The sequence below is a fragment of the Hypanus sabinus genome, chromosome 6 (genome assembly GCF_030144855.1).
Source record: "Hypanus sabinus isolate sHypSab1 chromosome 6, sHypSab1.hap1, whole genome shotgun sequence".
Classification (NCBI taxonomy): Eukaryota; Metazoa; Chordata; class Chondrichthyes; order Myliobatiformes; family Dasyatidae; genus Hypanus; species Hypanus sabinus.
This window is the reverse complement of record NC_082711.1, coordinates 182,440,503-182,452,782: the sequence shown is the minus strand read 5'-3', so window position 1 is coordinate 182,452,782 and position 12,280 is coordinate 182,440,503. Positions and strand designations below refer to the sequence as shown.

The following is a 12,280-nucleotide window of genomic DNA, read 5'->3' as shown; positions in this document are numbered from 1 at the left end:
GCCCTGGCGTTTCCCGGGAACTTGCAGGGCGGGCGACAACGGCGGGCTTCTGCGCCCCATCGCTGGTGGTAGAAGCACCAGTGTTCATTGGGCCGGGGGTTGGCGGGCTCTGCGGCCGGGCCTGGACTGGTTTGCTGCCGGGAGCGGGGCTGGGTGTTCTGTGCGATGGACGCCCCGCTCACCTTTTTGGCGTTCCACAGCAAGTCCGCCCAGGCTGCCACCTTCCGGGGGTCACTGAAATCCGCGTCGGACAGCAGCAGGCGGATGTCCTCGGGCAGCAGCTCCAGGAATGCCTGCTCAAACATGAGGCAGGGTGTGTGTTCGCCGGCGAGAGACAACATCTCATTCATTAAAGCCGATGGAGGTCTGTCGCCCAAGCCATCCAGGTGCAGTAAACGGGCAGCCCGCTCGCGCCGTGAGAGTCCGAAAGTCCTGAGGAGCAGGGCTTTGAATTCCGTGTACTTGCCGTCTGCCGGGGGCGACTGTACGAACTCCGCGACCTGGGCCGCTGTGTCCTGGTCGAGGGAGCTCACCACGTAGTAGTAGCGGGTGTCTTCTGAGGTGATCTGGCGAACGTGGAATTGGGCTTCGGCTTGCTGGAACCATAGGTTCGGTCGCTGTGTCCAGAAACCCGGCAGTTTCAACGAAACCGCATGAACAGAGGCGGCGTCGGTCATTTCTGGTCCAAAAATCATCTGGACCGTCGGGGTCACCAATTGTAGCGGTGTGCTACACGCAGCGCTAAAATTACGACACGGAGTCGGTAACTGCAGTCGAAGGAAAAAACTTTATTCCAAAACTTCAGCCTCACTTTTAAGCCTCTGTCAACCGGCCCCCCATGGCGCAGAGGCTCCAAAGCTCTGTGCTCGCAAACCCCCGTAGACTATCTCATTGTGAGTCGGTTCGGATACGCCAGGAAAAGGGTCGCCACAATAGACATTTTCCTGGATAAAAATGGCATTAGGGGATACGGTGAGCGAGCAGGTAAGTGGACATGAGGCTAGGTTTAGATCAGCCATGTGATCCCCCGGAATAGTTTTCGATAGCCTGGATGGGTCGGAGAGGAAGTTTCCAGATTTTTTTCTCCTCAATTGGCAAATTGTTTTTTTTCCCCGGGTGATCACATGGGTTTGGGCGGGATGAATAATAAAATAAAATGGGTGGCATGGTGCCCTGTTAGTTGGCACTGTTGCCTTGTGGGATTCGGTGAAAACTAGAGTTAAGATTGGATCAGCCATGATCTTGTTGAATGGCAGAGCAGGCTTGAGGGGCCGATTGGCCTACTCCTGCTCCTATCTCTTATGTTCTTATGTAAAACATCTGGCGGATCTCCCTGCCTGTCCAAAATGTTGCGGATGTGATCTGAGATGTGTCTGACTCTGGCACCTGGGAAGCAACATACCATCTAGGTGCCCTGTTCGCGTCCACAGAATCTCCTATCTGTTCCCCTCACTATTGAGTCCCCTATCACTACCACTCCCATCTCTCTTTCCCTTCTGCACCACAGATCCATGCTCAGTGCCTGTATCCCAGTCACAGTCACCGTGGTATTCCCCCGGGAGGTCATCCCCCACAGAAGCATCCAAAGCAGTGTACTTATTTTTTAAGGGAATGGCCACAGGTGTGCTCTGCTCTAACTGCCTATTTATATTTACATTCCTCCTAACAGTCACCCAGCTACTCGTCTCCTGTAACTGCGGGGGTGACGACCTCCCTGTAACTCTGATCAATTATCTTGTCACTCTTCCGTACAAGCTGAAGGTCATCCAGCTGCTGCTCCAGATCCCTAACATGGTCTTCAAGGAGCTGCAGCTGGGTCACCACACAGTTCCCAGGGAGACTTGGTCTCCCAGGACTCCAACATCCAGCATGAAGAACACACGACCACCTTTTACTATACCAGGTACAGTAAGAGAAAAACAAAACGAAAACCTTAACAGAAACATTCCCAGAGCGATGCTTCCTCCCAGTGGAAGCCTCCTTTGATTGAACCAGGAGACTTGGGAATCTGAAATCCACTTCATGTAGTAGAACAGGCAAAAACCTTCACCATCATACTTGACTGAGCATGAAGAGCCACATGAAAGGTAATGGACCAAGTATTAAGATTGTGGATGGAACTGAATTACATTTTCAAACAATATAGGCACATTAGCCCTAATAGGCTCCAGTGTCATCATTTTTAAAATCATATTATGATTCAATGAACTGCAAAGAATAGCAAGTAGTTTTAGTGGCTTAAGACCATAAGAGATAGGAGCAGAAGTAGGCCATTCGACGTATCATGTCTGCTCCGCCATTCAGTCATGGGCTGATACAATTCTTCTAGTCATCCCCACTCCCTTGCCTTCTCCCCATATCCTTTGATGCCCTGGCTAATCAAGAACCTGTTTATCTCTGCCCTAAATGCACCCAATGACTTGGCCTCCAGGGCCGCTCGTGGCAACAAATTCCACAGATTTACCACCCTCTGACTGAAATAATTTCTCTGCATCTCTGATCTAAATGGACGTCCTTCAATCCTGAAATTGTGCTCTCCCTTCCTGGACTCCCCTACCATGGGAAACAGCTTTGCCATATCTAATCTGTTCTAGCCTTTTAACATTCTGAATGTTTCTATGAGATTTCCACCCCCCCCCCCATTCTCCTGAACTCCAGGGAAGAGCTGTCAGACAATCCACATGCAGTAAACCTTTCATTCCTGGAATAATTTTTCTGAATCTTCTCTGAACCCTCTCCAATGTCAATGTTTCCTTTCTAAAATAAGGAGCCCAAGACAGCACACAATACTCCAAGTGTGGTCTCATGAGTACCTTATAGAGCCTCACATCACATCTTTGGTCTTATATTCTATACCTCTAGAAATGAATGCCAACATTCATTTGCCTTCTTCACCACTGACTCAGTCTGGAGGTTAACCTTTAGGGTATCCTTCGTAAGGACTCCCAAGTCCCTTTGCATCTCTGCATTTTGAATTTTCTCCCCATCTAAATAATAGTCTGCCCGTTTATTTCTTCCACCAAATTGCATGACTATACACTTTCCAACATTGTATTTCATTTGCCATTTCTTTGCCCATTCCTCTCAACTGTCTACTAAACTAGTACTGACCTGGTTTTCCCAATCCACTTTCATATTAAAATCCCCAATGGTTATCATAACATTGCCCTTCTGACACACCTTTTCTATCTCTTGCTATAATTTGTAATCCACATCCCGGCTACTGTTTGGAGGCCTGTATATGACTGCCATTAGGGTCCTTTTACCCTTGCCATTTCTTAACGCAATCCATAAAGACTCTACACCTTCCGATCCTATGGCATCCCTTTCTACTGATTTAATATTATTTCTTACACACAGGGCCATACCACCCCCTTGGCCTACTAGCTTATCTTTCCAATACACTGCATATCCTTGGATGTTCAGCTCCCAATGGCAGCCATCCTTTAGCCAAGTTTCAGAGATGGCCGCAATGTCACACTTGTCAATCTGTAGCTGAATTTCAAGAACAGTTACAGGGAAGTAAACATGTTATACCTGTGCTGAGTTTGTCAGGCAGATTTTTCGCACGTTTTTCTTTGTTTTCCAGTAAGATTCCCGGCTCCATGGAATAATCCCTTCAGAAACTATTTGGCATATCGAACCCAACCAAAAGAGAGGCGACAAGCCAGGTAATGATATTGATACAACATATGTATACATAAAGTAAGATCAATAAAATGTATATATGTTGAAATTTATCTTTTGGATAGTTAAAAACTTAGCAACATACCGTAATTCCTGTTTGTATTGTACCAGATGTATGTTTAATACTTTCCGTTAGTGCAATGCAACGCCCAAACAGCAAAGCAAACAGACCATTGTCTTCATGCCCTTAAACTACAGTACATGTTACAGCACTGTTTAATCTATTTGTTAATTTTTTCTCTTGTAACCCTGATAGTGCCATCATGCCAGTGCCCTGTGAAAAAATAACAAAGATTAGAAGCAAGAATAAGATATCAGCCACTCGTACTGCTTTACCCTGCAATGTTCATGTCTGACCTTTTATAGTTCTGTGCCTATTTTCTACAATGACTCAAAGCTTGAAAGATGAGGGAAAATAAAATGAGTGAGCAAATAGAGCAAAATGTAGAAACTGGCCTTAAGAGTTTCTGTAGATGTATAAAGGGGACAGATTAGCTAAAATTGATGTAGAACATAGAATAGCACAGAAACAAGCTCATCAGCCCATAATGTTGTTCCAAACGAATTAACGTAGTAAATAAAAGACAACTAATCTGTTCTGCCGACAAAATGCTCCATATCCCTCAATTCTCTACATATTTATGTGTCTATCTAAAAGCCAACTAAGTGCCTCTATCATTTTGCAGCAACCACCCCGTCAGTGCATTCCAGGCACCAATCATGCTCTGTATGGAGAAAAAAACTGTCCCCTCTCACCTTTGAGTTTTCCTCTTCTCAATTTAATTGCATACCATCTAGTATTAGACATTTTGACTATGAAAAAATGCACTCAAGATCTTACAAATTTCCACCTAACTAAATTTATACGAGCTCTCATCATAGAGAGAGCTCTGAATCAGGCAGCATTCTGTAAACCTCTTCTGCACCTTCTGCAAATCCTTTCTATAATGGGGCGATCAGAAATTAATACAATATTCTAGGTTTAGCATAAGAAGACTTTTATAAAGCTGTACATTTAAAGTTGTTTAAAATCCATTGAGACAACTTCCTTTGCTCTTGCTTCATCATTCACCTTTACACCTTGAAAAACTCAAAATTTACGAGTTGCCTAGCACAAGGTCCCTATTTCGTTCATGATTTTCAAAATGTTCATTAAATCCTATACCTACAATTCTCTGTTTATGGCCATTACAGAGACTTGGATGACTCGTGGGCAGGAATGGCTGTTGAGTGTGCCAGGCTTTAGATGTTTCAAAAAGGAAGAGGAAGGAGGCAAAAAAGGTGGGAGAGTGACATTGCTAATCAGGCATAGTACCACAGCTGCAGAAAAGGAGGAAGTCATGGAGGGATTATCTACTGTTACAGTTCTGGTCACCGAATTATAGGAAAGATGTCAACAAAATAGAGAGAGTACAGAGGAGATTTACTAGAATGTTACCTGGGTTATGACTAAAAGGAGGGTGCTTGGAAGTAGGTATAGAGGGGATGTCAGAGGTAAGTTATTCACACAGTGAGTGAACAGTGGTGAACAGAATGCATTCCAGCAACAATGGTAGAGGTGCATACAATAGGGTCTTTTAAGATGGGTACATGGACCTTAGAAAAATAGAATGGCTATGCAGTGGGAAAATTCTATGCAGTTTCTAGAGTAGGTTACATGGTCAGCATAACATTGTGGGCCAAAGGGTCTGTAATGTGCTGTAGGTTTCTATGTTCTATGTTCTATGGTTTTCTTTCTGACTGGAGTTCTGTGACTAATGAAGTGCTGCAGGGTTCAATGCTGGGTCTGTTGTTGATTGTCACCTTTATCTATGATCAATCACCGAATTATAGGAAAGATGTCAACAAAATAGAGCACAGAGGAGATTTACTAGAATGTTACCCGGGTTTCAGCACCTAAGTTACAAAGAAAGGTTGAACAAGTTAGGTCTGTATTCTTCGGAGTGTAGAAGGTTGAGGGAGGACTTGATAGAGGTATTTAAAATTATGAGGGGGATAGATAGATCTGACGTGGATAGGCTTTTTCCATTGAGAGTAGGGGAGATTCAAACAAGAGGACATGAGTTGAGAGTTAAGGGGCAAAAGTTTAGGGGTAACACGAGGGGGAACTTCTTTACTCAGAAAGTGGTAGCTGTGTGGAACGAGCTTCCAGTAGAAGTGGTAGAGGTAGGTTCGATTTTGTCATTTAAAAAAAAAATTGGATAGGTATATGGACAGGAAAGGAATGGAGGGTTATGGGCTGAGTGCAGGTCAGTGGGACTAGGTGAGAGTAAGTGTTCGGCATGGACTAGAAGGGCCAAAATGGCCTGTTTCTGTGCTATAGTTGTTATGTGGTTACTGAGTCATTGTGGGTAGAAATCAGAAGCAGGAAGGGGGTAATAACTCTACTGGGTGTTTTTTATAGGCCACACTTATCCCAAAAGAGGTCCCAATGATCCAGAAATCTGAATCCCTGCCCCCTGCTCCAATCCCTCAGCCACACATTTATCCTCCACCTCATCCTTTTCCGATTCTCACTGTCGCATGGCACAGGCAGTAATCCTGAGATTACTACCTTTGCAGTCCTGCTTCTCAACTTCCTTCCTAACTCCCTGTAGTCTTTTTTCAGGAACTCTTCCCTTTTCCTACCTATGTCATTGGTACCAATACGTACCACGACTTCTGGCTGTTCTCCCTCCCACCGCAGGATATCTTGAATGCAATCTGAAACATTCCGGATCCTGGCACCTTGGAGGCAAACTACCATCCGAGTTTCTTTCCTGTATCACAGAATCGCCTGTCTGAACCCCTAACTAAAGAGTCCCCTATCACTACTGCCTTCCTCTTCCCTTCCCTACCCTTCTGAGCCACAGGGCCAGACTCTATGCCAGAGGCATGGCCACTGTCGCTTCCCCCAGGTAGGCTGTTCCCTCCCCCCAACAGTACTCAAACAGGAATACTTATTGTCAAGGGGTACAGCCACAGGGGTACTCTCTAGTACCTGACTCTTCCACTTTCCCCTCCTGACTGTCTGATCCCACTTGTCTGTCTCCCATGGCCCCAGTGTGACCACCTGCCTATAACTTTCTATCACCTCCTTACTTTCCCTGACCAGGTGAAGGTCATCGAGCTGCATCTCCAGTTCCCTAACCTGGACCCTCAGGAACTGCAGCTCGACACACCTGGTGCAGATATGGTTGTCTGGGAGGCTGGGGGACCTTTTGTTGGATTTTAAAAGCTTCCCAATCATCCAACTTCCCACTCACTTTTGGTGTCTATATCTATCCTGCACCTTGTGAATATTCCCAGAAACTCCAGCTGTCTCTGCTCTGCCATCATCCCTTCCAGTACAACCTTTCATTCCACCCTGACAAATTTCTCTCTCAGGCCTCTGTAACTCCCTTTATTCCATTGTGATACTGATTTATGTAATTTGTGCTTCTCCCTCTCAAATTGTAGGATGAATTCAATCATATTTTGATCACTGTTATCTTAGGGTTCCTTTACATTAAGCTCCCTAATAAGATCTGGGTTATTACACAACATCTAATCTAATTACACAACATCTAATGGTCGCAGATGTCAATCAGGTTGAGGGTGATGCAATCCCTCCCTCAACCAGCCCACTTTGCCTGAGGGCGTTCACGTAGCATAGTCTTCAATCCATAAGTTTTTTGAGGGTGTAACAAGGATGTTAGATGAGGGTAAGCCAGTGGATGTTGTGTACCTAGATTTTCAGAAGGCATTCGATAAGGTGCCACATAGGAGATTGGTGAGTAAAATCAGAGCTCATGGCATTGGGGGCAGGGTTTCAACATGGATAGAAAACTGGTTGGCAGATAGAAAGCAAAGGGTAGCAGTGAATGGGTGTTTCTCAGACTGGCTGGAGGTGACTAGTGGGGTACCACAGGGCTCTGTATTGGGACCACAGCTCTTTACGATTTATGTCAATGATTTAGATGAGGGCATTGAAAACTATATCAGCAAGTTTGCTGACGATACTAAACTGGGTGGCAGTGTGACATGCGAAGAGGATGTTAGGAGAATACAGGGAGACTTGGATAGGCTGAGTGAGTGGGCAGACACTTGGCAGATGTCATTCAATGTGAATAAATGTGAAGTTATCCACTTTGGAAGCTGGAACATGAGGGCAGAGTATTGTCTGAATGGTGTAGAGTTAGGTAAGGGAGAAATGCAAAGAGACCTAGGAGTCCTAGTTCACCAGTCAATGAAGGTGAATGAGCAAGTGCAACAGGCAGTGAAGAGGGCAAATGGAATGTTGGCCTTTGTTACAAGGGGAATTGAATACAAGAGCAAGGATGTCCTTTTGCATTTGTACAGGGCCCTGGTGAGACCACACCTGGAATATTGTGTACAGTTTTGGTCTCCAGGTTTAAGGAAGGACATTCTGGCAATTGAGGAAGTGCAGCGTAGATTCACTAGGTTGATTCCTGGGATGGCAGGGCTGTCTTACGCAGAGAGATTGGAGAGATTGGGCTTGTACACGCTGGAATTGAGGAGATTGAGAGGGGATCTGATTGAAACGTTTAAGATAATTAAAGGATTTGATAGGATTGAGGCAGGTAATATGTTCCAGATGTTGGGAGAGTCCAGTACCAGAGGGCATGGATTGAGAATAAGAGGTCAGTTATTTAAAACAGAGTTGAGGAAGAGCTTCTTCTCCCAGAGAGTTGTGGAGGTGTGGAATGCACTGCCTCGGAAGACGGTGGAGGCCAATTCTCTGGATGCTTTCAAGAAGGAGCTGGATAGATATCTGATGGATAGGGGAATCAAGGGATATGGGGACAAGGCAGGGACTGGGTATTGATAGTGAATGATCAGCCATGATCTCAGAATGGCGGTGCAGACTCGAGGGGCCGAATGGTCTACTTCTGCACCTATTGTCTATTGTCTATAAAGTCGCCTTCCGGAGACAATGGCCATGTCCCATAGCTTTAAATTGCCGGGGGAACGAGACATTCCGCACGTCTCTCTCTCATTTCCAGGGCCCCCTGACCCAACCCAACAGTGATCTTGCGATTCTCACAAAGGAGGGAGCTGCAGGCATAACAGTATCATCAGCAAACTTGCTAACCCATCCCTCCACTTCCTCATCCAGGTCATTTATAAAAATCACGAAGAGTAAGGGTCCAAGAACAGATCCCTGAGGCACTCCATGCAGAATATGACCCGTCTATAACCACTCTTTGTCTTCTGTGGGCAAGCCAGTTCTGGATCCACAAAGCAATGTCCCCTTGGATCCCATGCCTCCTTACTTTCTCAATAAGTCTTGCATGGGGTACCTTGTCAAATGCTTTGCTGAAATCCATATACACTACATCTACTGCTCTTCCTTCATCAATGTGTTTAGTCACATCCTCAAAAAATTCAATCAGGCTCGTAAGGCACGACCTGCCCTCTACAAAGCCATGCTGACTACTCCTAATCATATTATACCTCTCCAAATGTTGATAACTCCTTCCTCTTAGCATCTTCTCCGTCAGCTTACCAACCACTGAGGTAAGACTCGCTAGTCTATACTTTCTTGGCCTATCTCTACTTACTTTCTTTAATAAAGGAACAACATCCGCAACCCTCCAATCCTCTGGAACCTCTCCCGTCCCCATTGATGATACAAAGATCATTGCCAGAGGCTCAACAATCTCCTCCCTCGCCTCCCACAGTAGCCTGGGATACTTTCCATCCGGTCCCGGTGACTTATCCTACTTGATGCTTTCCAAAAGCTCCAGCACATCTTCTTTCTTAATATCTACATGCTCAAGCTTTTCAGTCTGCTGCAAGTCATCACTACAATCACTAACATCCTTTTCCATAGTGAATACTGAAGTGAAGTATTCATTAAGTACCTCTGGTATTTCCTCCGGTTCCATACTCACTTCCTCACTGTCACACTTGATAGGTCCTATTCTTTCATGTCTTATCCTCTTGCTCTTCACATACTTGTAGAATGCCTGGGGTGTTTTCCTTAATTCTGCCTGCCAAGGCCTTTTCATGGATTCTTCTAGCTCTCCTAATTTCTTTCTTAAGCTCCTTACTGGTAGCTTTATCTTCTAGATCTCTAACATTACCATGCTCTCTGAATCTTTTGTAAGCTTTTCCTTTCTTCTTGACTAGATTTATTACAGCCTTTGTACACCACGGTTCCTATACGCTATGATAAAGAGGGTCATAAAGAGAGCTTTTGGTACATTGGCCTTTATAAATCAAAGTATTGAGTATAAGAGTTGGAATGTAATGGTGAGGTTGTATAAGACATTGGTGAAACTGAATTTGGAGTATTGTGTGCAGATTTGGTTACCTACTTACAGGAAGGATATTAATAAGGTTGAAAGAGTGCAGAGAAGGTTTACAAGGATATTGGTGGGACTTGAGAAACTGAGTTACGAGAAAGGTTGAATAGGTTAGTACTTTATTGCCTGGAGCTTAGGAGAATGAGAGGTGTATAAAATTATGATGGGTATAGATAGAGTGAATGCAAGCAGGCTTTTTCCACTGAGGCCAGGGGAGAAAAAAACCAGAGCTCATGGGTTAAGGGTGAAGGGGGAAAAGTTTAAAGGGAACATTAGTGGGGGCTTCTTCACACAGAGAGTGGTGGGAGTGTGGAATGAGCTGCCAGATGAAGTTGTGAATGCGGGCTCACTTTTGACATTTAAGAAATAGTTGGACAGGTTTACGGATGAGAGGGGTTTGGAGGGATATGACCCAGGTGCATACCAGGTCAGTGGGACTAGGCAGAAAAATGGTTCGACACAGCTAAGAAGGGCCAAAAGGCTTGTTTCTGTGCTGTGATGTTCTATGGTTCATAACTTCCCTGTTTCATTGGAATGTACCTATACAGAACTCTACACAAATATCCCCTGAATATTTGCCACATTTCTTCTGTACATTCCCCTAAGATCATCTGTTTCCGGTTTAAGCCTCCAATTTCCTGCCTGATAGCCTCATAATTCCCCTTTCTCCAATTAAACACTTCTTTAACTTACAACACACACAAAATACTGGTGGAACACAGCAGGCCAGGCAGCATCTATAGGGAGAAGTGCTGTCGACGTTTCAGGCTGAGACCCGGCCAGAAACATCGACAGCGCCTGTCCCTGTAGATGCTGCCTGGCCTGCTGTGTTCCACCAGCATTTTGTGTGTGTTGTTGTTTGAATTTCCAGCATCTGCAGATTTCCTCGTGTTTACTTTTTTAACTTGTCTGTTCCTATCTCTCTCCAATGGTATTGTAAAGGAGATAGAATTATGATCTCCAAAATGTTCTCCCACTGAGAGATCTGATACCTGACTAGGTTTATTTCTCAAAACCAAATCAAGTACAGCCTCTCCTCTTGTAGGCTTATCTACATATTGTGTCAAGAAACCCTCCTGAACACACCTAAGAAACTCCACCCCATCTAAACTCCTCGCTCTAGGGAGATGCCAATCGATATTTGGGAAATTAAAACCTCCCATCACGACAACTCTGTTATTATTACACCTTTCCAGGATCTGTTTCCCTATCTGCTCCTTGATATCCCTGTTACTATTGGGCGGCCTATAAAAAACATCCAGTAAAGTTATTGACCTGTTCCTAACCTCAACCCACAGAGACTCCGTAGACAATCCCTCCATGGCGTCCATCTTTTCTGCAGCTGTGACGCTATCTCGGATCAACAGTGCCACCTGTTTTACCTCCCTCCTGTCCTTTCTGAAACATCTGAAACCCAAAACCTGAAGTAACCAATGCTGTCCCTGAGCCATCCAAGTCTCTGTAATGGCCACCACATCACATCTCCAAGTACTGATCCATGCTCTAAGCTCATCCGCTTTTTTCACAACACTCCTTGCATTAAAATAGACACATCTCAAGCCTTTGGTCTGAACACGTCTGTTCTCTATCACCCGCCTATCGTCCCACTCACACTCTCTACAAGCTTTCTCTGTGAGCTAACCTCCTCTTCCCCAGTCTCTTCAGTTCAGTTCCCACCTCCCAACAATTGTAATTTAAACTCTCCCCAGTAGCCTTAGCAAATCTCCCTGCCAGGATATTGGATTCAAGTGCAACACATCCTTTTTGTACAGGTCATACCTGCCCCAAAAGAGGTCCCAATAATCCAGAAATCTGAATCCCTGCCCCTGCTCCAATCCCTCAGTCACGCATTTAGCCTCCACCTCATCCTTTTCCTATTCTCATTGTCGCATGGCACAGGCAGTAATCCCAAGAATACTACTTTTGAGGTCCTGCTTCACAGCTTCCTTCCTAACACCCTGTAGTCTTTTTCAGGATGTCTTCCCTTTTCCTACCTACGTCATTGGTACCAATATGTACCACGACCTCTAGCTGTTCTCCCTCCCACCGCAGGATATCTTGGTCACGATCTGAAACATTCTGGACCCTAGCACCTGGGAGTCAAACTACCATCTGAGTTTCTTTCCTGCATCCACAGAATCACCTGTCTGACCCCTAATTATAGAGTCCCCTATCACTACTGCCTTCCTCTTCCTTTCCCTACCCTTCTGAGCCACAGGGCCAGAATCCTTTCCCCAGGTAAGCTGTTCCCCCCCCCCCAACAACAGGAGTTCTTATTGTCAAGGGGTACAGCCACAGGGGTA

General features: G+C 45.2%; 1 long non-coding RNA gene across 3 annotated transcripts in view; it reads right to left on the bottom strand.

Annotated features, from left to right (window-relative positions):
• LOC132396206 (uncharacterized) overlaps window positions 1-12,280 on the bottom strand; it is a 103,920-nt gene that overhangs the window by 75,618 nt on the left and 16,022 nt on the right. For 2 of the 3 annotated variants that reach the window (XR_009512898.1, XR_009512900.1), the window contains exons 1-2: window positions 3,773-7,667; window positions 3,538-3,626 (exon numbers count right to left, since the gene is read on the bottom strand). This is a non-coding gene — a long non-coding RNA (uncharacterized LOC132396206). Of the gene's footprint in view, window positions 1-1,932; window positions 2,063-3,537; window positions 3,627-3,772; window positions 7,668-12,280 lie in introns of those variants that run through there. The other variant, XR_009512899.1, reaches the window with a different exon arrangement.